Source organism: Globicephala melas, chromosome 1 (genome assembly GCF_963455315.2).
Source record: "Globicephala melas chromosome 1, mGloMel1.2, whole genome shotgun sequence".
In the NCBI taxonomy this organism is placed as follows: domain Eukaryota; kingdom Metazoa; phylum Chordata; class Mammalia; order Artiodactyla; family Delphinidae; genus Globicephala; species Globicephala melas.
In genome coordinates this window covers 21,043,827-21,067,736 of record NC_083314.1, presented here as the reverse complement: position 1 = coordinate 21,067,736, position 23,910 = coordinate 21,043,827, and positions in this window count along the sequence as shown.

Here is a 23,910-nt window from a genome sequence, read left to right as displayed (position 1 = left end):
ATTGTGTCTCTCTTAAGTTCAAATTTGCAGGAGAGACTGGCCAGCTCAGTTTGGGTCAGGGGTCTACTATGGGGACGATCAGTGGGGCAGAGGCAAGATCACAGGGGCAGAAAAAGTTATAGGAGGCTCACCTCTGAGTTTTAAGGGTCTTCCTAGAGAAGGGGGCACTTTGTGGGCCAGATAATCCCTTGAGAGGTATGTATGGAGGCAGCCGTGATGCAGATGGAGAGCAGGAAGGCTGCCGACAGAGAGAGGAATGACCCCGGTGTAGGGAGAGAAGCAAATGCAGGAGAGGGGGTGGAGGTGGGGTTGGTGAAGATGAGGAAGAAGGCGTCCCTCACATATGAAGTTCTGGGGCATTGCTCCAACCCACGTCTTTAAGCCCCACTCTTTGTGGCAACCATCTCAGTGACTCAACTCTTTTTGTTTTTAATTTTATATTGGAGTATAGTTGATTTATAATGTTGCGTTAGTTTCAGGTGTACAGCAAAGTGATTTAGTTAAACATATTCATATATCTATTCTGTTTTGTTTGTTTGTTTGTTTTTGTTTGTTTTTGTTTTTGCGGTACGCGGGCCTCTCACTGCTGTGGCCTCTCCCGTCACGGAGCACAGGCTCCGGACGCACAGGCTCAGCAGCCATGCCTCACAGGCCCAGCCGCTCCATGGCACGTGGGATCTTTCCAGACCGGGCCACGAACCCGCGTCTCCTGCATCGGCAGGCGGACTCTCAACCACTGCGCCACCAGGGAAGCCCCCTATATCTATTCTTTTTCAGATTTATTTCCTATATAGGTTATTACAGAACAACTCTTGATAAAACCATTCTGCACCTGTTATTTGATCACTTCCCTCTTGAGAAGACTTATCTGCCTGTGAGTCTGGAGGCAGTTGAGAGTCCTGGGCAGAAAGAAGGATTTGCTCTTATCTGATCACAGCCATTTGCCTGGCTGTGCAGGCGAGGGCTGTTACGCTGAAACTTGATTCTAAAGATGACTATATCCATGCCTGCCTGCCACTGCCCCTCAGCTTCATCAGCCTCCTGGAAACTGAACAGGAAGAACTCTCTGTGCCTCTATCGAGATGAGTGAGGATTGGCACTTCTGCTGGGATCTGTCGACTTTCTGTTCCAAGTCTTAGGAGCCAGACAGATGTTCCTCCGGGGAGCAAGGTCCTGAGAGCTCCAAATACTAAGTACACAGCTGCTGCCTCGGGGATGAAAGGACAGAGCTGTTCCATGTGCTTCTCAGCATCTCTTACTATCTTGCCAGTTTCTGGCTTACAGGGCATGTCACTCAAATTCTTTGCCAGCCGCTTGCCACTGTGACACCTTAGAAAGAATGGTGCCCAGGAGGAATCTAACAGGGAGCACCTCAGGGCAGCGGGTCCTCTGTGTTCGGGGCACAGAATGAAGGTTGGACGTGGGCCACACCTTGGGAGGGACAGTCACACAGAGGAGGGGAGAGGGTGTGATGAATGACTAAGTACACATCAGGGAATGTGTAACTGGCTAGGAAGGTAGATTCAGTAAGTCTAGGGAAACTCCCAGGTGTGAGTGTTTGCTTAAAAGCCTAAGGTTGTGTCTTGAAGGCAGGGACAGCTGCGGCTTGGTGGATGAGATGAAGTTCACGTGCAGGTAATAGACGTGGAGAAGATCCAGGTATGGACGACAGTGGGCCCTAGGAGTCCTGCACAGAGTACACTGGGACAGGTGAGGGCTGGTTTCCAGGAAGCTGCCAAGAGGGTCATTTTGAGGAAACACAGCTTAGAACAAGGATTCAGAGCTGGGGATGGAGAGACAAGGTGAAATTCACATGATGCAACTGACCATTCGCAGAAAGAAAGATAGGCAGTTGGCCAAGGTCAGTCACCAGGTTCCCGACTGTGTCAGGGCCAGTGGGCTCTCCAGGCCCCTCATTGAGTATTAATTCACTTCAGGACATTAGTGAGAGGTCCACGCCTGAGTTGGGAGTAGAGCCATGGTCTGGGTGAAGTTTCAGAGTAATCTACAGAAGATGAAGCTCAGGGAGGTATGGAAGAGAGGAAGGAATGGGAGAGCTGGGTTTCTAAGCCAGTGTTAGGATGTTGATGTTCGGGCATCCCTCCTTTGGAAATTGTCTTCTCTGTCCACTTCGTAACAGTGATGGACCCCCAGCAGCCATTTTTGTACCTAATGACCCTGCTCACTGGCCCCACTGATTGTCTCAGAAGTGGGCAACTCCAACCTGGACTGGAAGAAGTCCGTCCATGATCATTAGGGTTGGAAACTAAGGGATTCCAGCCTTCATCTGGGTTGCTTCCTTGAATAGTCAACACTAGGGAGTATGGGCAGTGTTTTCTACAGGTGGCTGCACAGCGAAGAAAGTTACTTTGCAGAGAGAGGAAGAGAAAAAGGAGCAAGTGCACAGATAAGGATAGAGCAGGAGGAGAGAAGCAGAGCCACTTTCCTTTCTTGTTCTGAACTATTTCTGAGGTTCGGGACACCTGTGGCCTTGGTTCCCCTGAGATCCCTCTAGAATATCCTGCATTCATTTTTTCTTGCACCAAATAACATTTATAAAGCAAAAATTACAGAAGGTACAAAGATCAACAGAAATATTTAAAATAATGGGGCTCAGCTCATGGTAGCTCAACTAGACAGAATACATTTTTTTTTTCATTTTAAAAATCTGTTTTGGATTTAAACTTCTTTTTTTTAATTGAAGTATAGTTAATTTACAATGCTGTGTTAGTTTCAGGTATATAGCAAAGTGAATCACATATATGTATACATATATATATATATTCTTTTTCAGGTTCTTTTCCCTTATAGGTTATTACAAAATATTGAGTATAGTTTCCTGTGTTATATAGTAGATCCTTGTTGGTTATCTATTTTATATACAGTAGTTTGTATATGTTAATCCCAAACTCCTAACTTATCCCTCCCCCACTCCTTTCCCTTTTGGTAACCATAAGTTTGTTTTCTATGTCTGGGTCTATTTCTGTTTTGTACATAAGTTCATTTGTATGTATTTTTTTAGATTCCACACATAAATGATATCGTAGGATATTTGTGTTTCTCTGTCTGGCTTACTTCACTTAGTATAATAATCTCTAGGTCTATCCATATTGCTGCAAATGGCATTAATTCACTCTTTTTTGTGGCTGAGTAGTATTCCATTATATACAATGGAATACTACTATATACAATGGAATACTACTATATACGTGTACCACATCTTTATCTGTTCATCTACTGATGGATATTTAGGTTGCTTCCATGTCTTGGCTATTGTAAATAGTGCTGCAATGAACATAGGGGTGCATGTATCTTTTCGAATTATATATCTGGAGAAAACTAGAATATCCTGCATTCTTAACAGGGGTGATATTGCCCTAAGGAGGCAAAATTAGTTCTTGGGGGGCAAAAAAGCCTTTGCTATTACAATGGTTTGTGGCCCTCCAAAGGCCATAGTACATAAACAGATACAGAATATATCTGCAGTACTAAAATTTTATGGGGTTAGGGGACCTGATTTCCACACAGAGATCTCTGAAACAGTTCCTGAGAGGGGATGATTTAAAAAAGGTCAAGAAACAGGGCTCTAAACTTTGGAATGAATCCCCCCTGCCACCTCTTTGTTACTCAAGCCGGCTGTTGGGACTTTGAGTCACAGTAGCCTTAACTGAACCAGCCATCCTTGGTGCAGTCCCTCTGGAGGGCTGGGGGGAACAGGCTAGCTGAGGGATCCCGAGAGCATGGGGACCCCTCAGGGTGACCAGCATCAGACTAGGGCCGGGACCAGGGCAGGACGCTCACAAGGCCGCTGGCATAGGAGGAGTGAAGCCATGAATTTGGCCGAGTTGTTCATGAGCAGCAGTTGTCAGAGCAGTTCCAGGAAAAGAGGGACGTGGCCTCTGATGCCCTCCTGTTCTCACAGTCACTCCTGCTTGTGTCACGTGGTCATGCTGCAAGGTCACTTTGAGTCCTGGCTGGAGCTAGGCAGTGCTGGCTTGGAAGCCCCTGGGGCACAAAGTAGAGACGCAACCCAGCCCAGCCTAGGCCAGATGGGCCCATGAGGACCCCAGACCTCATTCAGGTAGGTGTTGGCACCAGGACCTGTTCTGTATTTTTTAAACAGCTGTATTGAGATATCATTAACATACCATACGTTTCACCTATTTAAAGTATGCAGTTTGATGGTTTTTAGTATATTCACAGAGTTGTGCAATCATCACCATGGTTTTAGAACATTTTTAGGAAATTTTAGAACATTTTCATCACCTAAAAAAGAAACTCTGTACCATTTAGCTATCACCTCTTATCCCCTCATCCCCTTCCCAGCCCTGGCAACCACTAATCTGCTTTTTTTTTTTTTTGAAGATTTTTTTTGATGTGGACCATTTTTAAAGTCTTTATTGAATTTGTTACAATATTGCTTCTGTTTTATGTCTTTGGTTTTCTTGGCCATGAGGCATGTGGAATCTTAGCTCCTTGACCAGGGATCGAACCCATACCCCCTGCATTGGAAGGCAAAGTCTTAGCCACTGGACCACCAGGGAAGTCCTGTAATCTGCTTTCTATCTCTATAGATTTCTCTATTCTGGACTTTCAGGCAAATGGAATCATATAATATGTGGTATTTTGTGCCTGGCTTCTTTCGCTCAGCACAATGTTTTCAAGGTTTATCCAAGTTATAACAGGTATCAGTACTTCACTCCTTTTTATGGCTGAATAATATTCCATATGGATATACCACATTTTTTGATCCATTCATCACGTGATGGACATTTGGGTTGATTCTACTTTTTGCCTATTATGAATAATGCTGCTATAAACATTCGTATACAGGTTTTTATGTGGACGTAAGTTTAATTTCACTTGAGTGTATACCTAGGAGTGAAATTGCTTAGTCAAATGGTAGCCTATGTTTGTTGGAGAAATCTACAGACTGTTTTTCAAAGTGGCTGCACCATCTTGCATTCCCAGCAGAAGTGTATGAGAGCTCCAATTTCTTCATATCCTCACCCACACTTGTTATTACCTGAATTTTTGATTCTGGCCCTCTTAGGGGGTATGAGGTGCTATCTCACTATGGTTTTGAACCAGTGCCCAGTTTTGCAGCTGGGAGATGGTGGCAGGAAGAACTGAGCAAACCAAAATACTTGAAAGTGGGTGGGCAGTGACTGTGGCATATTCCCAAGTGACCAGTCTGCTGAAGGCAGGACCCAAGCCACGGGTAGAGGAGATAGGAAATTGAGTCACTTCTCCAGCAGAGATGGAAGGGATCTGGGGCGCCAGTGAGGTGGGCTAGATATCAGGCCAGACTTTAGAATCAGCAGAGAATCAGACCTGCTTAGGGAAACTGAGGCAGAAGCACTGTTGAGTGGATAGCAAACAGCATATAGATCACCCCTCCCCACTCCTGCTCACATGGTAGACATCACTAATCGATTGCATCATTCTTTCCTGCTAAGCCCAGAAATAACCTCAACACATCATTTGAGGCTGCCACTCCCAGTGGATAAGGGTTGGCATAAGATACTTGTATCTTATCTAGGGTACTTACTATCTGTAGACTAGGCCCACCCAGGGAATAGGGAGAGCCATGACTCAAGAAGCCATGACTCAAGAAGCTCAATAGCCATGACTCAAGAAGCATTCAGGCTTGGGGCTGGAGTATGAGGGAGCAGGGCTGTTGCTGGAGCCCACTGTGGATGGGGTAAGTGGCCAGTGGACTCCCTGCCCTGGTCAGTAGAGCTGAGCAGGGGTGGGGGACAAGCGGAGGTTGAAACAGACTGCCCTCTCCAATGCCTAAGGATGAACAGGAGGCAGCTGATCATATGATAATCAGAGGGCATGATGGTCCTACCAGGAAGCGCTGCCGGTCTCATGGGGCCATCGGACCTAGGGAGAGAGCTCGGTATATAGGAGGCTAGTGGGTGTGTCACTGGGCAGTAAGGGGCACCAGTCAGGACAGGAGCTCAGTATACCCCAGGGCCAGATATCTCTGGCAATGCAGAGCCAGAGAAGACAGACAGACGAGGGCAAGCTCAGGTGTCTGGAGTGTGGTTCCTGGGTTCCGTGGTGGGCCAGGCAGTTCAGGCACAGAGTTCAAATGTCAGCTGAGCTGGTTTGTAAAGGACAAGTGCCAGAAGTAAGTCTGGATGGGGCCAGGAAATCAGAAGGAATCAGAGAACGGGAAGTGGGAGAAGAGGGGCTGCTGCAGGCTGCTGACGAACAGAAAGAGGGGCGCCCACAGCAGCACCAGGCGAGGAGGCTGGAGGCTCCTGCCAGCCTCACTCGGGGGTATGGGGGGTATCAGGGATGGTGAGCAATGAGGAGCACTGGGCTGGGGAGGGACGGTGCACAAGGGATGTGCAAGCAATGCCTGAGGAGAAACCCAGCTAGTTTAGGGGAAAGAAAGTTCTAGCAGAGAGAAGAAAGTTTCACAAACACAAAATGTCAACAGCTATCAAATCACAAGCAGAGGCTGACCATTTCACCAGTCTCTTAATTCACAAAGCAAATTTCTGACCAGAAAAGGTCAGGTATGAGGCATATTATATGCTCAGAGCTGGCATCCTTGGAACAGTGGATGAAGAGCTGGAATCTCCAGGTCTTTGAGTTGAAAGGGCCATTGGAGAAGGGATTTGGGGAGCAGCTACTGTATTTTCAGTATCATTTTTTTTCCCCTTTGGGTGATCCTATGTTGCACACAGGAGTGTATGTGATTGATTTTCTATAAATCCTTTAATAGGACTCACTGGACCCAAACACAATAAGGATTTTGCTTGCTATATTGCGGTCTTTCTTATCTGAAAAATAATGTTTCAAGAAGGAAAACTAGAATCTGGAATTTATGCCTTTATTTATTCATCTATCCAGCAAACATTAACTGAATTACCAGCCAGGAATCTTCAAGGAGACCCTGCCCTCCAGTAAATAGCAATTTTTTCTGCACTCAAGTTCTGAACTAACTGAAAAATAGGACAAACAATAAGGCAGATGGAGACCGAAATATCACAGTTAGTACTGATTGGTTGAAAGATGTAGCTAAGACTAAGAGCAAATGGGCTTCTTAACTGAATCTTCAAATTAGGTAAAGTGACCCAGTTATAGAAGATCTGGGTACCCCAGGCCCCCTCCCCACAAGTCCAGGGCTGGTGCCAGTATTGGCGAGCAGCCCGGGTCCCAAGAGGAAAAAGGAAGGAGCTGAGTCAACGTCAATATGCCCAGTTTATTCCTTCAAAACCTCTAATCAGATAAAGTCACATCTCCTGCCCAGGGTGAAGCCAGTTAGGGGAGAGAGGACAGTGACAGAAGTTCGCACCTCCACATGGGAGATACCTACATGAATAGGTAAAAGTGGCTTCCCCCTAGACATTCCAGGGGATGGAAATAACATTAAAAATGGTTAGCACTAAGTGAATAATTAACATATGCTAAGCATTATTCTAAGATCTTTTATGTCTATTACTTAATTTAGTCTTTAAAACAACCTCATAGAAATGCAAATCAAAACTACAATGAGGTACCGCCTCACACTGGTCAGAATGGCCATCATTAAAAAGTCTACAAATAACAAATGCTAGAGAGGGTGTGGAGCAAAGGAAACCCTCCTACACTGTTGGAGGGAATGTAAATTGGTGCAGCCACTATGGAAAACAGTATGGAGGTTCCTCAAAAAACTAAAAATAGAGTTGCCCTATGATCCAGCAATCCCACTCCTGGGCATATATCGGGACTGGCAAAATTATAACTCAAAAAGATACACGCACCCCTATGTTCATAGTAGCACTGTTCACAACAGCCAAGACATGGAAGCAACCTAAATGTCCATCCACAGATGAATGGATAAAGAAGATGTGCTATATACATATATACAATGGAATATTACTCAGCCATAGAAAAGGAAATAATGCCATTTGCAGCAACATGGATAGACCTGGAGATCATCATACTAAGTAAAGTCAGTCAGACAGAGAAAGACAAATACCATGTTATCACTTATGTGGGGAATCTAAAGTATGACACAAATGAACTTATCTACGAAACAGAAACAGACTCACAGACAAAGAGAACAGATTTGTGGTTGCCAAGAGGGAAGGGTTATGGGGGAGGGTGGATTGGAAGTTTGGGATTAGCAGATGCAAACTATTATACATATGTATAACTGAATCACTTTGCCATACACCAGAAACTAACACAACATTGTAAATCAAATATACATTAATAAAATACATTTTAAAGAAACCTCATAGGGTACACACTTTTATTGTCCCCATTTTACAGATGAGCCACTGAGGTGCAGAAAGGGTAAGGAAACCACCCAAGACTACACAGCTTGAAGGAGTTAGAAGTGCGATTTCATTGTAGGCAGCCTGACAGCAAAGGCCACACTCAAACTCCAATACTGAATACGCAGGTCTTGCCTCAAGATGGGGGGAGATAATACTGGTTCCTAAAGAGCTGTAACATCAGCTGAAGGGTGAGAAGTGCAGATAAAGGGCTACACATATTCAGAGAAGGAAGAGATGCTATCGCCCTAGTGGTCCAGGAGGTCCTTATTATCCAAGGATAGTTGGTTCTAAGCAAAGCCTGTTGAAATGGGGCATTAACTAGTAACTAGTGTGAACAGTTTGGGACTTTGTCTTGAGGGAAACCAAATGAAAAATTATGAAAAAATAAAATTATCTTTGCTGTAACACAATTTAAGTTATAATTACAACTTTCCACTAAATTTTAGGGTGTATGAAAACTGAAACCAGGGTTGATTACAGAATTTTTTGCATCATTGTCAGACAAAACTATATGACGGCATAAGACAACCTTCTTCACTTCTCTTTCCACTTTCCTGGACTAATCAAAAAGGCAGTCTTTTCTCCCAAAATGTTTGAGGGCTTTTTTAATTTTCCAAAGGCCTGTCCTAATTGTTTGGTGTTCAGATCATTGTCTCCTAAAGCCCATTCGAAGGTATCACCCTCTTTGATATTCTCTTCCTCAGTTGTTACGTGTCAATGACTTAGCACAAGATTAGACACTTCTCCAACATCACTTTCATTGACTTCATGAAATTCACATCTTTCCCAAGAGTCCTCATTTAACTTTGCCATCAATTTGAATTCTGTGTGCATTAAAATGTGGATGTTTACAACAGGTCTGTTCAGGGAAAGACTGAAGGACAAAGCCTGGGCCAAGCAAGTCCTCGTAGTTAATCAGGGTCAAACAGGGCTACTTTTACTAGGGGTCAGTTCCTTAGTCACTATCTGCGAGAGAAGGCACCTTTTATTTTCCCAAGCAATAAGGACCTGTGGGACACAGATATGAACACAGATATGAACACGATCCCCTATATATGGAAAGGACTTAAAGAGGAGATGGCATTCGTGCTGCATTTTAGGGAGCAAAGGAATTGGACATGCAGCCACCAGGGAACAGGGCCTTCGAACTGGCATCAGCAGAGGCAGAGATGGTTCATACAACCTGTGTATTAGGAACAGGAAGTAGATCTGAAGGTGACTGTATGAGAATGATGAAGATGATGTTGGCAAAGCTAGGTCTGGAGCCAGATCATGGAGGACTTAGAAGAACGGACTTTATTTTATAGGCAATGTGGAGCCACTGATAGCTTTAGATCCTGAGCTCAGAATAGAGTTTGGCACATACTAGAAGTTTAAAAAAAATGTTGAAAAAAGCTGATATTAGGGATGATGGTTGTTGAACGACAGCACACACCAGTATAACAAAACCCGGATGTCAAAATTACCGATGTACTAACCCTAGCTAATTACTTGCTTACTTAAATGTTTGATAGAAACAAAAGATGAGGGACTTCCCTGGTGGTCCAGTGGTAAAGAATCCGCCTTCCAGTGCAGGGCACGTGGGTTTGATCCCTGGTCGGGGAACTAAGATCCCACATGCCATGGGGCTACTGAGCCCACGCGCCACAAGCTACAGAGCCCATGTGCTCTGGAGCCCACGCGCCACAACTAGAGAGAAGCCTGCGCACCACAACAAAGAGCCTGCATGCCACAACTAAGACCCGACGCAGCCAAAAATAAAATAAATAAATAAAATTTAAAAAACAAACGAGAAAAACAAAAGACGATCCCCTTCGGGGTTTCTTGAGATGGGATTTTAGTTTCAGACTGGAAATTGTTCTTTTTAGAAAGGACTTTGGTACTTGACTTGCAGATAGAAGAGCTATTTTTAAACTAAGACTTAAATTGAATTCAGCCACTGTACATCCCAACGTGTTTTTGAAACTGTTACTACAGAGCGTGAGCATTTGACCTCTTTGGTTATATAGAAGATGAAAGCAGTGCAGGAGACCTGCTTCCAGATCTAACTGAAACCATCTGTGTTCCAGATTCTAGTTCTTACTGATCTTTTGGGAACAGCACCCAAGTAGCAGCTCCGTGTTTGGTTGAGCCTGTGCATGGCTGCGTGTGCCTGCGGATGCCCGTGATCGCGTGCCCATAGGCACATTAAAGAATCAAGTGCAAAGTACTGAGTAGAGGTCCCTGTGCTATACAGTAGGTCCTTATTAGTTATCTATTTTGCATATAGTAGTGTGTGTATGTCAATCCCAATCTCCCTCCCCCACCTCCCCGCCTTGGTAACCATAAGTTTGTTTTCCACATCTGTGACTCTATTTCTGTTCCGTAAAGAAGTTCATTTGTACCATTTATCTAAACAAGAGTGATATATGTATAACTGATTCACGTTGCCATACAGCAGAAACTAACACAACGTTGTAAATCAACTATACTCCAATAAAAACTAATCTTAAAAAAAAAAACGAATCAAGTGTAGCCAGTATTCCTCAGGACATAGAAAGGTCTTGCTTGGGGGAAAACAAGAGCTCCTAGAACTCTCTGAGACAGACAGGGAAGTCAGAGATGATGTTTTAGATTTCTCACACTCTAATTGTGATGATTAAAGGTCGGCAGACTCTCTCCTTTGGTCACAAACCCAAAGGTATGCCAGGAATAAGATAGGATTTGAAATATGTAGTAGGCAATGTGAATACCCGCTAATGTGACTTTTCAGATGGGGAAGAGGGAATAAAAAACAATGAATGCTAATTAGTTTACATTAATCAAACTTGTATCCGGCTTCTTTTTTTTTTTTCTTTCCAGAGCTCTTAAGTGTGAGGAAGCAGGTTATTCAAATTTCACCCCTGTTTTTCAAAAATTAATAAGGGCCATACATTAGTGTAACATTCTGCCTGCTTCATAGAATATATTAGTAAAGGTTTTAATTACTGAAATTATACAGTCATAAAAGGATGATTTAATGAAAGCAATCGTATCATTTGCATTCTGGGCCTGCCTGCACGCAAGACACTTCAAGGAGCAGTAAATTAGACCAAAGAGGAATCGAATAATTACCACCGTTGTAATTCTGCCTGAGGACCCTATAGGCTCATATGACTTCAAGCTCCAAGTAAATACCTGTTTGAGTGACAAGAAAACCAGCTTCGTCTCATAAGGAGGATTAGAGATGACAATGGAGTCCTAAAATCTCTTTTCTTTTCCAGTATCCAGAGCTTGTCTTTCCTGGAGGAATGCATTATGACCTCATCTCGGATAAGGGAAAATTAATTGGTACGCTCCTTTGTTGAAGAGGGTTTTGTGGTGGTTAAAATAATTAGAGTCGAGTCTGGAAGTGATGGCCTGGGTATAAAAAAGGACAGATGATTTTATTATTCTCACTTTTTCCCCACATGCGACAGGACAACAGATGTGTGTGTGGAATCGTGCATAGAGCAGAGCTGCGTCCTTTGGGTTTGTAAAACAAAACCCTAAGTGTGGGCAGGTGCAGCCTGACCTGCCTCCGCTCCCGGGTCCTCCTGAGTTTTCCCCACAAAAGGGGACAAACCTAGTGACACATAAACAACACTGGTGGGTGCTGTTGAGAGCCCAGTGAGGGGCCATCTGGAATTATTTAAAGGGCAGTGGTGGGGGCCATGGGGAGGGGTCAGGGGCCTGACTTGGTTTATTTTCCTTAGATTTATATCAACTCTCAGGTGTAAATTCTGGTTTCCCAAGTTACATTTTGCAAAGTCTCCTAGTATACCCCCTACTCTGTGTACCCCAGGGGTACCCCTCCTTTGATGTGTCATTGATGCCAGGACTTCAGAGATGAGGGGTACACTTGAGCCTTTGTTTCTTTTCTATGATCAAATCAAAGGATGTCCTTTGTGGACCTACAATGTGTGAGACCCTGTGTTGGGCTGGCATAGGGTACAGGGGGGACATTGTCCCCACCCCATAATAATGATGTGAATGCAAGGTACACATCATTTGTACACTCAGAAAGAGAGTAGTTCAGTGTCACGGGGACCTAATTATGGGGGGAAAAAACCACATTCAGATGAGCTGAGTAAAGGATTCTTGGAAAAGTCTGCATTGAAGGACAGGAAGGAGATGGGGTCAGGGCATTATTATTATTATTAGGCTAGAACCGTCATCTGTTCTTGGAAGATGCAGAAGCTGAAGCTTAGAGAGGCTGCGAAAGGCCACATGGTGGGAGCGTGTGAAGCCAGGACTCGCATCCGTGTCTGAAGCCCACGCCTCTGCACTTTGTTGTCCCCAACGACGTCCTGTTAGGGCTGGAGGGAGCCGATGAATCATCCTGCTTAGCTCTGAGCTTTCAGGGATAAGTAAAGCCGCTGGGTCCAGAGAAGGGAAGTGACTGGGCCGAAGTCAGCCAGGGACAGAGTCAGGGCTGCACTTTGGCAAGAGGACGGGCAGCTGAGAACAGTCACTGAGGTCCCGCCGCGTGTGGGAGGGGACCGCAGGGCCAGGCAGGGTCTTGCTGATGCCAATCACAAGCTCCGGAGGGAGGAGGCGTGCGGGCAGCGAGAGGCCCAGGGGAACGTACACGGCACAGGCAACGATTAGAAAGTGAGGAAGGGCGATTGAAAAGAGAGACATGCTGTTTCTGTGCCGCAGGAAGTACAGAAGATACACTCATCAGGGACCTGGGCTCCCTGCCTGTCTGGGAGGTCCGCTGAGCCAGGGCTGGGGGTGGGTCTCCCTTGGTACTAGGTCAGAGGTGCCAAGGGTGGCTATGGACCCGGCTGCCTGCAGTTGGGGCCTGCTCTGTGCTCATCACTGTGCCAAGAGGCCGGACAATCAGAAATCTGCCTGAGGAATTGCTGGGGAGAAATCCTCAGGGAAGAGATCAGTTAGCCAGGCCTGGGTTAGTGCTTGGAGGGTAGGGCAATTCTGAAAAGAAGTCATGTTACTGAGTGTTTGCTCTGTGCCACACGCTATTCTAAGCATGCGGCATATGTTAATTTTTAAAATTCTCCCACCTCTGAAGTAGGACGTATTAAGTCTTCTTTTACCAGATAAGGAAGGGGAGACACAGAGAGTTTCGGTAACTTGAGTGGGAGCACGTAGTGAGCAGCAGATCCCGGCTTCAAATCCAGAACCTGGGATGTCAACAGCGAGGCTGCACCGCAGAGCATAGCACAGGGGCTGTCATTTGGACGCGTGTCCCAGCCAGGTCCCCAAGGACTGAGTCCAGTGGTGGAGCCAGAAGAGGAGAGAGCTGCAGATAAAGACTGAAGGTTGTTTCCTTAAACATTTCAGAGAGTCCGGGGCAGAGGTCAGTGCTGCTTTGGTACCTACACGACAAACCCCAAAGAGGGAGGGAGGACAGCACGGCTTTGTGCAGTGGGATCCCAGGGTGCCTGATGCTGCTTGGGTACCTGCCTGGAGGGCGCTACTCTGGAGGTGACTACAGCTCTGCCTGGTGAGCACAGCGCTTCCCAGAGGAAAGGGTTGGAGCTGATTCCCAAGCACAGTGAGACAACCCTGGATCTAGAAATACCATATGGCAAGGGACAAGGGGACTGACTCGGTAGTTGGCATCCATAACCGTGGGTTATGCTGTGCAAAGCATCCGGTATTTCCAGGTCTCCTGAACTTTGCACTGAGCCATACAACCTGGTTCCAGGTGGTGGTACTTGCCTTCATTTAGGGGGGTTGGCGGGTCTGAAGAACGTTTCTCCAGCTACAGCATGGAGCCCACGCATTTGCTGGTGAGTATTTACCCGACGGGCCTGAAGTCCAAAGCAGCTCCGTGGTGGCGAATGCTGTGCTGTACTTCCCGATGCCTCCTCTAAAAGGAAGGATTTATTCCCCCCGCTGCTGCCACTTTACCGCCGAGCACTGGGAACTGCCCTCAACGGAAGACAGTTGCCTCGCCCAACTTCATGCCCCTTCCAGGGGCTAAATGGCATCCAATGACTGGACGATGTAGGGGTCCAAAGGCCTGGGACCCTCACCCGGCTGGGGACAACTCTGAAGGGTTGTCCCAGCTCCAGAGCTCCCTGTGGGAATGACTGAGGCTTTTGTTGTGCCCTTGTCACAGCCCTACCCCTCTCTCAGCTCAGCCCTGCTTCAGTTCTCATGAGGAGAAGGCCCAATACATGTCCTGTTGTCCACCCCATCTCCAAGGCAGTTTTAACACCCAACATGTGACAAGGGGCAAGATACAGACTATATGGCTCTCTTTGAACTCTTATGGGAAGTCTAAGAAAAAGAATTAAAGATGAGAATTGGAGATCTGAAGCTGGAAGGCTCTGGCCTCTGTTCCCCACCTCACATGTTGGGTTTGTGGAATCTCAGGGCTCAGGAACTCTGCAGTGGCTGTCCATGTTTCCAACTGCTGGATGATTAAAAGAGTAAAATCTTTGAAAAATAGGGTATTTGATTAGCCAAATTAGCCGAATGATTGAAAAAACAAGTATGTCTACAATGCAAATCAGTCCTAGGAATTACGTGATAATAGAAAATGAGGATGGGCATTCTAAAACAGGAGACCACAGGATAAATGCAACTCTAGTTCTGAGGGAGCTGAAGTTAAAATGATGACAGGTCATTATTAAGAAAAAAACAATAAAGAATTGTTTATGGGTTTATCCCAATCCTAATTTGATTGCCTCTTTGGGGAAGCCATGTAATGATTGAGAAGAGAAAAGAGCAAATGATTTGAAAGCGGAGAGATGCAAAAGAGAAGAAAAAAAAAGGAAGAAAGAAAAGATCTTTCACAAAATAACTTCCACTTGAACTTTGAGGGATTCTTTCTGGAAAAACTCCAAATGCTATTGCTTGCTCTGCTTTCAATATAATATCAGCAGATTCTGTATCATCCAAGAATGTATTCAACTCTGAACCCACGGGGTGGTTCAGAGATATGAAAACGTTGATACGACCTTGGCCAATTTACTTCCCCTCTCTGGACACCAGTTTCCTCATCTGTGTGGTGAGAGGTTTAGATCACCTCAGTGTCTCCACACTGTGTTCTATGAAACACTAGTGATCCATAAGACATGAACCAGTTACACGCAAGAAAAGTTCTATGATTGAGTCAGTTTGGGGAAAGCTGCATACCGTAGTACTCTTTTGAGTATAAACAGTGCATATAATACATTAAAACATTGCTTCCCAGCATTTGTTACATGATTGCACACATAGAAAATGATGATATTCTATTTCTGTAGCTCACTGGAGTAAACAGGAGGGGATTTACATTTACATATATTACATTTTTCTGTATATTATATACTTGTGATTAGAAGATGAAATACAAAGTCTTACTTTTTGAAAATAATCTTTAATGAGAAACTTGATCTTGCTTTCACGAACTTACTTTTTAATATTGCGTTTTATATTTGAAATGGCTGCACATAAATCTTAATCAAGATTTTAATAGTTAGCACTGGAACACATATGTTGTACCAAATGGCAGAATAATGTCTTTTATTCCTCAGCGGGCAGAAACTTTCCCCTCGCCACTCGCCCGAATTTATATAATTTGATCTCTTTAAGTTGTACTTTAAGTGTAAGATGATTCTTTATTTAAATCCAGCAGCTTTTCTTTTTCTTTCATTACCAAATATAATATGATAATGTGAATAGATTTAGAATGCAATCAAATTTGATCGTATTAGTATTTCTAACTAATAATGAAGCTTTTCCTTAAGCCTACACAAATATTCTTCTATTGGTCTTTAATCATTTTTAGGATTCATATATTAGTCTTGATTAATATCCCCAGTAAATCACATTAACCCCACTTATCAAAAGTAAATTTTGCTTTGAATTCATAAACTTTGTCCACCCACATTTATATGTTTTCATGCAGTTCTTATAATTTTTAATTAATTTCTATCAGATGCTCAAACTTATTAGTTAAATCATTTAGAAAGTCATGAACTATTTTTTAGTATATCTGTATAGTATGAATGATTCATAAATTAATTTTTAATTCTTCCTTTTGTCCATAAATTCCTGACACAGTTCTCTCCCTGGCCAGCCAATGCACTTCAGCATGAAACATCAGAAATGTGTATTGTGATACCATTTATGTAGAAAAAGCTGAAAACAGATGGGACGGTATAGCCTGAATTTCATTAGGTTCACCACTTTTATAGTATCATTCAATATAAATTCAGATCTATAGGTAAAATTGCTCATATGAAGGCTTCTCTATGAATAAAATAAGGTATTACTGGTGTCTCACAATTTTCAGAATAAATGCTTGATGCACATCACTTATTCCTTCCTGTCACTGCAGCTATACCATCAGTCCCTACATTTATGCAGGGTTTTGATACTATTTGTTTCGATGCTTCCATCTATCACTTCAAATATTTCATCACCTGTGGTTTGTTTTGGTACTTCTTTGCAAAAGAGACATGCTTCTTCCAAGGTCCTTTCTTTAGGGATTCCTACCAATACAATTACTGAACACAATCACTAACATCTGCAGACTTATCAACCTGCTGTGGAGACATTTTGACTCTATAATTTGCCTGTGTGCCATCTAAAATGCTACCATGCACCTACTAATAGCATTATTCCAAAGTGCTCCCTTTTCTATTCCCTTTGCTTCATTGGTTCCAAACACAGGGCTGACAATTTCTAGGCAGCAGGGAAAATGAGCCATTATGCAATTACAGGAGGCATTTTGGCTTTTAGTTATTAATTGCCTGACTTTTTTCTAGCTTCTTCAGTTTGATCTGATATTGTTGTAACTGATGTTTTGAGGTTATTTGTTTCTTATTTTGCACTTGGAGATGAATAGAACATTAGTTTTTTTTCCTGGCTAACGTGGGTGTTTTGAGATAATATGTTGACATAGTTTGCTTGGCATTATTCCTTCATTTTCTTTCTTTTTAAAATTTTTAATTGTGACAAAATACACATGACATAAAATTTATCACCTTAACCATTTTAAGTGTACAGTTCAGTAGTGTTAATTATGTTCATATTGTTGTGCAACCAATGTCCAGAACCTTGTCATTTTGCAAAACTGAAATTCCACACCCATTAAACAACAACTCCCCATTTCCTCTTCCCCTCAGCCTCTGGTTACCAACATGCTACTTTCTGTCCCTATGATTTCTACCACTCTAGGTACCACATATAAGTGGAATTATACAATATTTCTCTTTTTTGTGACTGCCTTACTTAATTTAGCATAATGTCCTCAAGGTTCATCCATGTTGGAACATGTGTCAGAATTTCCTTCCTATATAAGGCTGAATGATATTCCATTCTATGTATAGACCATACTTTGTTAGCCAGTCATCCATCAGAACGCTTGGGTTGCTTCCACCTTTGGCTATTGTGAATTATGCTGTTATGAACATGAGTGTACAAATATCTCTTTGAGACCCTGCTTTTAATTCTTCTTCTTTTTTTTTAATTTGGTTGGCTTTATTTTTATTTTTGGGTGTGTTGGGTCTTCGTTTCTGTGCGAGAGCTTTCTCTACTTGCGGCGAGAGGGGGCCGCCACTCTTCATCGCGGTGCACAGGCCTCTCACTGTCACGGCATCTCTTGTTGCGGGGCACAGGCTCCAGACGCGCAGGCTCAGTAGTTGTGGCTCACGGGCCCAGCTGCTCCACGGCATGTGGGATCTTCCTGGACTGGGGCACGAACCCGTGTCACAGCAGCTGCATCATTTTATATTCTCATTAACAGGTGCAAGTGTTCCAATTTCTCCACGTCCTCAACACTTGTTATTTTCTGGGTTTTTTCTTTCTTTTTTTTTTTTATTTAATACTAGCATCCTAATGGGTGTGAGGTAGTATGTCATTGTGGTTTTGCCTTGCATTTCCCTAATGATTAGTGATGTAGAGCATCTTTTCATGTGTTTGTTGGCTATTTGCATGTCTTCTTTGGAGCAAAATTTATTCAAGTCCTTTGCCCATTAAAAAAAACTTGAAAAATATTTACTGACAAGATTAATATTTACAGACACAGTAAAATATAGGTATATTTCATATTATTTAGTACACGGAAGTCACAATTCAAGTCCTGAAGAAAAAAAAAGGTAGTGATACGAAGCCTAATTTTATTATATATCAGCTGTGATATCATCTCATGGCTCTATCCTTCAATTAAAAGCACAGATTCTCCAAATTCCTAAATGAGGATCTTTAGGTTTGTAGTACATCTTTAACAAAAACTGATCACCAACTTTATTTTTATTTATGCTTTATTGAGGTAAAATTGACAAAATTGTACATATTTAAAGTATGTGTGATGATTTGATATAAGTATACACTGTGATTACCACAGTCAAGTTAATTAGCATCCATCACCTTTTTAATTTATTTTTTGATGAGGATGCTTAAGATCTACTCTTATCAAATTTCAAGTACACAATACAGTATTATTAACTATCCTCACTGTGCCATATATTAGATCCTCAGTGCTTACTCATAACTAAAAGTTTGTATACTTTAACTGAAATCTCCCCGTATCTCCCAGTCCCTAGCCCCTGGTAACCATTATTCTACTCTCTGCTTCTGTGAGTTTACCTTTTTTTTTTTTTTTTTAGAGTCCACATATAAGTGATACCATGTGGTATTTGTCTTTCTTTGCCTGATTTTTTCACTTAACATAATATACTCTAGGTTCATCCATGTTGTTGCAAATGGCAGGATATCCTTTTTATGGCCAAATAATATTCCATTACATTTATATTTTCTCTATTCATTTGTCCACTGACAGACACTGCTTCCATGTCTTGGCAATTGTGAATAATGCTGCAACAAACATGGCATTACAGATATTTCTTTGAAATATTGATTTTGCTCCCTTCAGATATATTCCCAGAAGTGGAATTGCGTGATTATAAGGTAGTTCTATTTGTAATTTTTTTTTTTTTTGTGTGGTACGTGGGCCTCTCACTGTTGTGGCTTCTCCCGTTGCGGAGCACAGGCTCCGGACGCGCAGGCTCAGTGGCCATGGCTCACGGGCCCAGCCGCTCCGCGGCATGTGGGATCTTCCCGGACTGGGGCACGAACCCATGTCCCCTGCATCGGCAGGCGGACTCTCAACCACTGCGCCACCAGGGAAGCCCTATTTGTAATTTTTTGAGGAACCTCCATACTGTTTTCCATAATGGCTGCACCAACTTACATTGTGAGCAACAATTACAAGGATCCTCTTTTCTCCACGTCTTCGCCAACATTTGTTAACTCTTGTATTTTTGATTTTAGCTATACTAACAGATATGAGGTGATATTATAGTTCTGATTTGTATTTCCCTGATGATTAGTGATGCTGAGCGGCATTTCATTTGGGAAAAAAAAAGACTATCAGGTACCACGTCCATTTAAAAATTGGATTATTATTATATTTGCTTTTTTTAAAATTCTCTCACTTAATAATTTAATAATATCAACACTGTTGTGCTAAATAATTACCCAACTATTACAGGATAAAGCCACAGATATTGTTTACAACCTAAGGTACTTTTTTTTCTATCTCATTTCCATGTTTTTTTTTTTTATTTTTAGTAAAGTATAGTTACAATATTATATTAGTTTCAGGTATACAACATAGTGACTTGAGATTTTTATAAATTATACTCCATATAAAGTTATTATACAGTATTGGCTATTTTCTCTGTGCTGTACATTACATCCTTATATCTTATTTGTTCTTATTTATTTATTTATTCATTAATTTTTTAACATCTTTACTGGAGTATAATTGCTTTACAATACTGTGTTAGTTTCTGCTGTATAACAAAGGGAATCAGCTATACGTGTACGTATATCCCCATATACCTTCCCTCTGCGTCTCCCTCCCACCTCCCTATCCCACCCCTCTAGGTGGTCACAAGGCACCGAGCTGATCTCCCTCTGCTATGCAGCTGCTTCTCACTAGCTATCTATTTTACATGTGGTAGTGTATATATGTCCATGCCACTCTCTCACTTCATCCCAGCTTACCCTTCCCCCTCCCCATGTCCTCAGGTCCATTCTCTACATCTGTGTCTTTATTCCAGTCCTGCCCCTAAGTACTTCAGAACCATTTTTTTTTTTTAGATTCCATATATATGTGTTAGCATATGGTATTTATTTTTCTCTTTCTGACTTACTTCACTCTGTATGACAGACTCTAGGTCCATCCACCTCACTACAAATAACGCAATTTCATTTCTTTTTATGGCTGAGTAATATTCCATTGTATATATCTGTCACATCTTTTTTCTTTTAACATCTTTATTGGAGTATAATTGCTTTACAATGGTGTGTTAGTTTCTGCTTTATAACAAAGTGAATCAGTTATACATATGTCCCCATATCTCTTCCCTCTTGCGTCTCCCTCCCTCCCACCTTCCCTATCCCACCCCTCTAGGTGGTCACAAATCACCGAGCTGATCTCCCTGTGCTATGCGGCTGCTTCCCACTAGCTATCTACCTGACGTTTGGTAGTGTATATATGTCCATGCCACTCTCTCACTTTGTCCCAGCTTACCCTTCCCTCTCCCCATATCCTCAAGTCCATTCTCTAGTATGGGTCTGCATGTTTATTCCCATCTTGCCCCTCGGTTCTTCTGACCATTTTTTTTCTTTTTTCTTTTAGATTCCATATATATGTGTTAGCATACAGTATTTGTTTTTGTCTTTCTGACTTACTTCACTCTGTGTGACAATCTCTAGGTCCACCCACCTCACTACAAATAACTCAGTTTCGTTCCTTTTTATGGCTAATATTCCATTGTATATATGTGCCACATCTTCTTTATCCATTCTCTGTCGATTGACACTTAGGTTGCTTCCATGTCGTGGCTATTGTAAATAGAGCTGCAGTGAACATTGTGGTACATGACTCTTCTTGAATTATGGTTTTCTCAGGGTATAGGCCCAGTAGTGGGATTTCTGGGTCATATGGTAGTTCTATTTTTAGTTTTTTCAGGGGCCTCCATACTGTTCTCCATAGTGGCTGTATCAGTTTACATTCCCACCAACAGTGCAAGAGCGTTCCCTTTTCTCCACACCCTCTCTAACATTTATTGTTTGTATATTTTTTGATGATGGCCGTTCTGACTGGTGTGAGATGATACCTCATTGTAGTTTTGATTTGCATTTCTCTAATGATTAGTGATGTTGAGCATCCTTTCATGTGTTTGTTGGCAATCTGTATATCTTCTTTGGAGAAATGTCTATTTAGGTCTTCTGCCCATTTTTGGATTGGGTTGTTTGCTTTTTGATACTGAGCTGCATGAGCTGCTTGTATTTTGGTGATTAATCCTTTGTCAGTTGCTTCGTTTGCAAAAATTTTCTCCCATTCTGAGTGTTGTCTTTTCATCTTGTTTATGGTTTCCTTTGCTGTGCAAAACCTTGTAAGTTTGATTAGGTTTCATTTGTTGATTTTTGTTTTTATTTCTCTTTTTCTAGGAGGTGGGTCAAAAAGGATCTTGCTGTGACTTATGTCATAGAGTGTTCTGCCTATGTTTTCCTCTAAGAGTTTTATAATGTCTGGCATTACAGTTAGGTCTTTAATCCATTTTGAGTTTATTTTTGTGTATGGTGTTAGGGAGTGTTCTAATTTCATTCTTTTACATGTAGCTGTCCAGTTTTCCCAGCACCACTTATTGAAGAGGCTGTCTTTTCTCCACTGTATATTCTTGCCTCCTTTATCAAAGATAAGGTGACATATGTGCATGGGTTTATTTCTGGGCTTTCTATCCTGCTCCATTGATCTATATTTCTGTTTTTGTGCCAGTACCATAATGTCTTGATTACTGTAGCTTTGAAGTATAGTCTGAAATCGGGAGCCTGATTCCTCCAGCTCCATTTTTCTTTCTCAAGATTGCTTTGTCTATTCGGGGTCTTTTGTGTTTCCATACAAATTGTGAAATTTTTTGTTCTAGTTCTGTGAAAAATGCCACTGGTAGTTTGATAGGGATTGCATTGAATCTGTAAATTGCTTTGGGTAGTATAGTCATTTTCACAATGTTGATTCTTCCAATCCAAGAACATGGTATATCTCTCCATCTGTTTATATCATCTTTAATTTCTTTCATCAGTGTCTTATAATTTTCTGCATACAGTTTTTTTGTCTCCTTAGGTAGGTTTATTCCTAGGTATTTTATTCTTTTGCTTGCAATGTTAAATGGGAGTGTTTCCTTAATTTCTGTTTCAGATTTTTCATCAGTAGTGTATAGGAATGCAGGAGACTTCTGTGCATTAATTTTGTATCCTGCTACTTTACCAAATTTATTGATTAGTTCTAGTAGTTTTCTGGTAGCATCTTTAAGATTCTCTTTGTATAGTATCATGTCATCTGCAAACAGTGACAGTTTTACTTCTTCTTTTCCAATTTGGATTCCTTTTATTTCTTTTTCTTCTCTGACTGCCGTGGCTAAAAATTCCAAAACTATGTTGAATAATAGTGGTGAGAGTGGGCAACCTTGTCTTTTTCCTGATCTTAGTAGGAATGGTTTCAGTTTTTCACCACTGAGAATGATGTTGGCTGTGAGTTTGTCATATATGACCTTTATTGTGTTCAGGTAAGTTCCCTCTTTGCCTACTTTCTGGAGAGTTTTTATCTTAAATGGGTGTTGAATTTTGTTGAAAGCTTTCTCTGCATCTGTTGAGATGATCATATGGTTTTCCTCCTTCAATTTGTTAATATGGTGTATCACATTTATTGATTTGCATATATTGAAGAATCTTTGCATTCCTGGTATAAACCCCACTTGATCATGATGTATGACCCTTTTAATGTGCTGTTGGATTCAGTTTGCTAGTATTTTGTTGAGGATTTTTGCATCTATGTTCATCAGTGATATTGGCCTGTAGTGTTTTTTTGTTTGTTTGTTTTTTTGCGGTATGCGGGCCTCTCACTGTTGTGGCCTCTCCCGTTGTGGAGCACAGGCTCCGGACGCGCAGGCTCAGCGGCCATGGCTCATGGGCCCAGCCACTCTGAGGCATGTGGGATCTTCCTGGACTGGGGCACGAACCTGTGTCCCCTGCATCGGCGGGCGGACTCTCAACCACTGCGCCACCAGGGAAGCCCTGTAGTTTTCTTTTTTGTAACTTCTTTTTCTGGTTTTGTTATCAGGGTGATGGTGGCCTTTTAGAATGAGTTTTGGAGTGTTCCTCCCTCTGCTATATTTTGGAAGAGTTTGAGAATGATGGGTGTTAGCTCTTCTCTAAATGTTTGATAGAATTCGCCTGTGAAACCATTTGGTCCTGGGCTTTTGTTTTTTGGATGATTTTTAATCACAGTTTCAATATCAGTGCTCATGATTGGTATGTTTATATTTTCTATTTCTTCCTGGTTCAATGTCGGAAGGTTGTGGTTTTCTAAGAATTTGTCCGTTTCTTCCAGGTTGTCCATTTTTTGGGCATATAGTTGCTTGTAGTAAACTCTCATGATCCTTTGTATTTCTGCAGTGTCAGTTGTTACTTCTCCTTTTTCATTTCTAATTCTATTGATTTGAGTCTTTTCCCTTTTATTCTGGTTGAGTCTGGCTAATGGCTTATCAATTTTGTTTATCTTCTCAAAGAACCAACTTTTAGTTTTATTGATCTTTGCTATCGTTTCCTTCATTTCTTTTTCATTTATTTCTTATCTGATCTTTATGATTTCTTT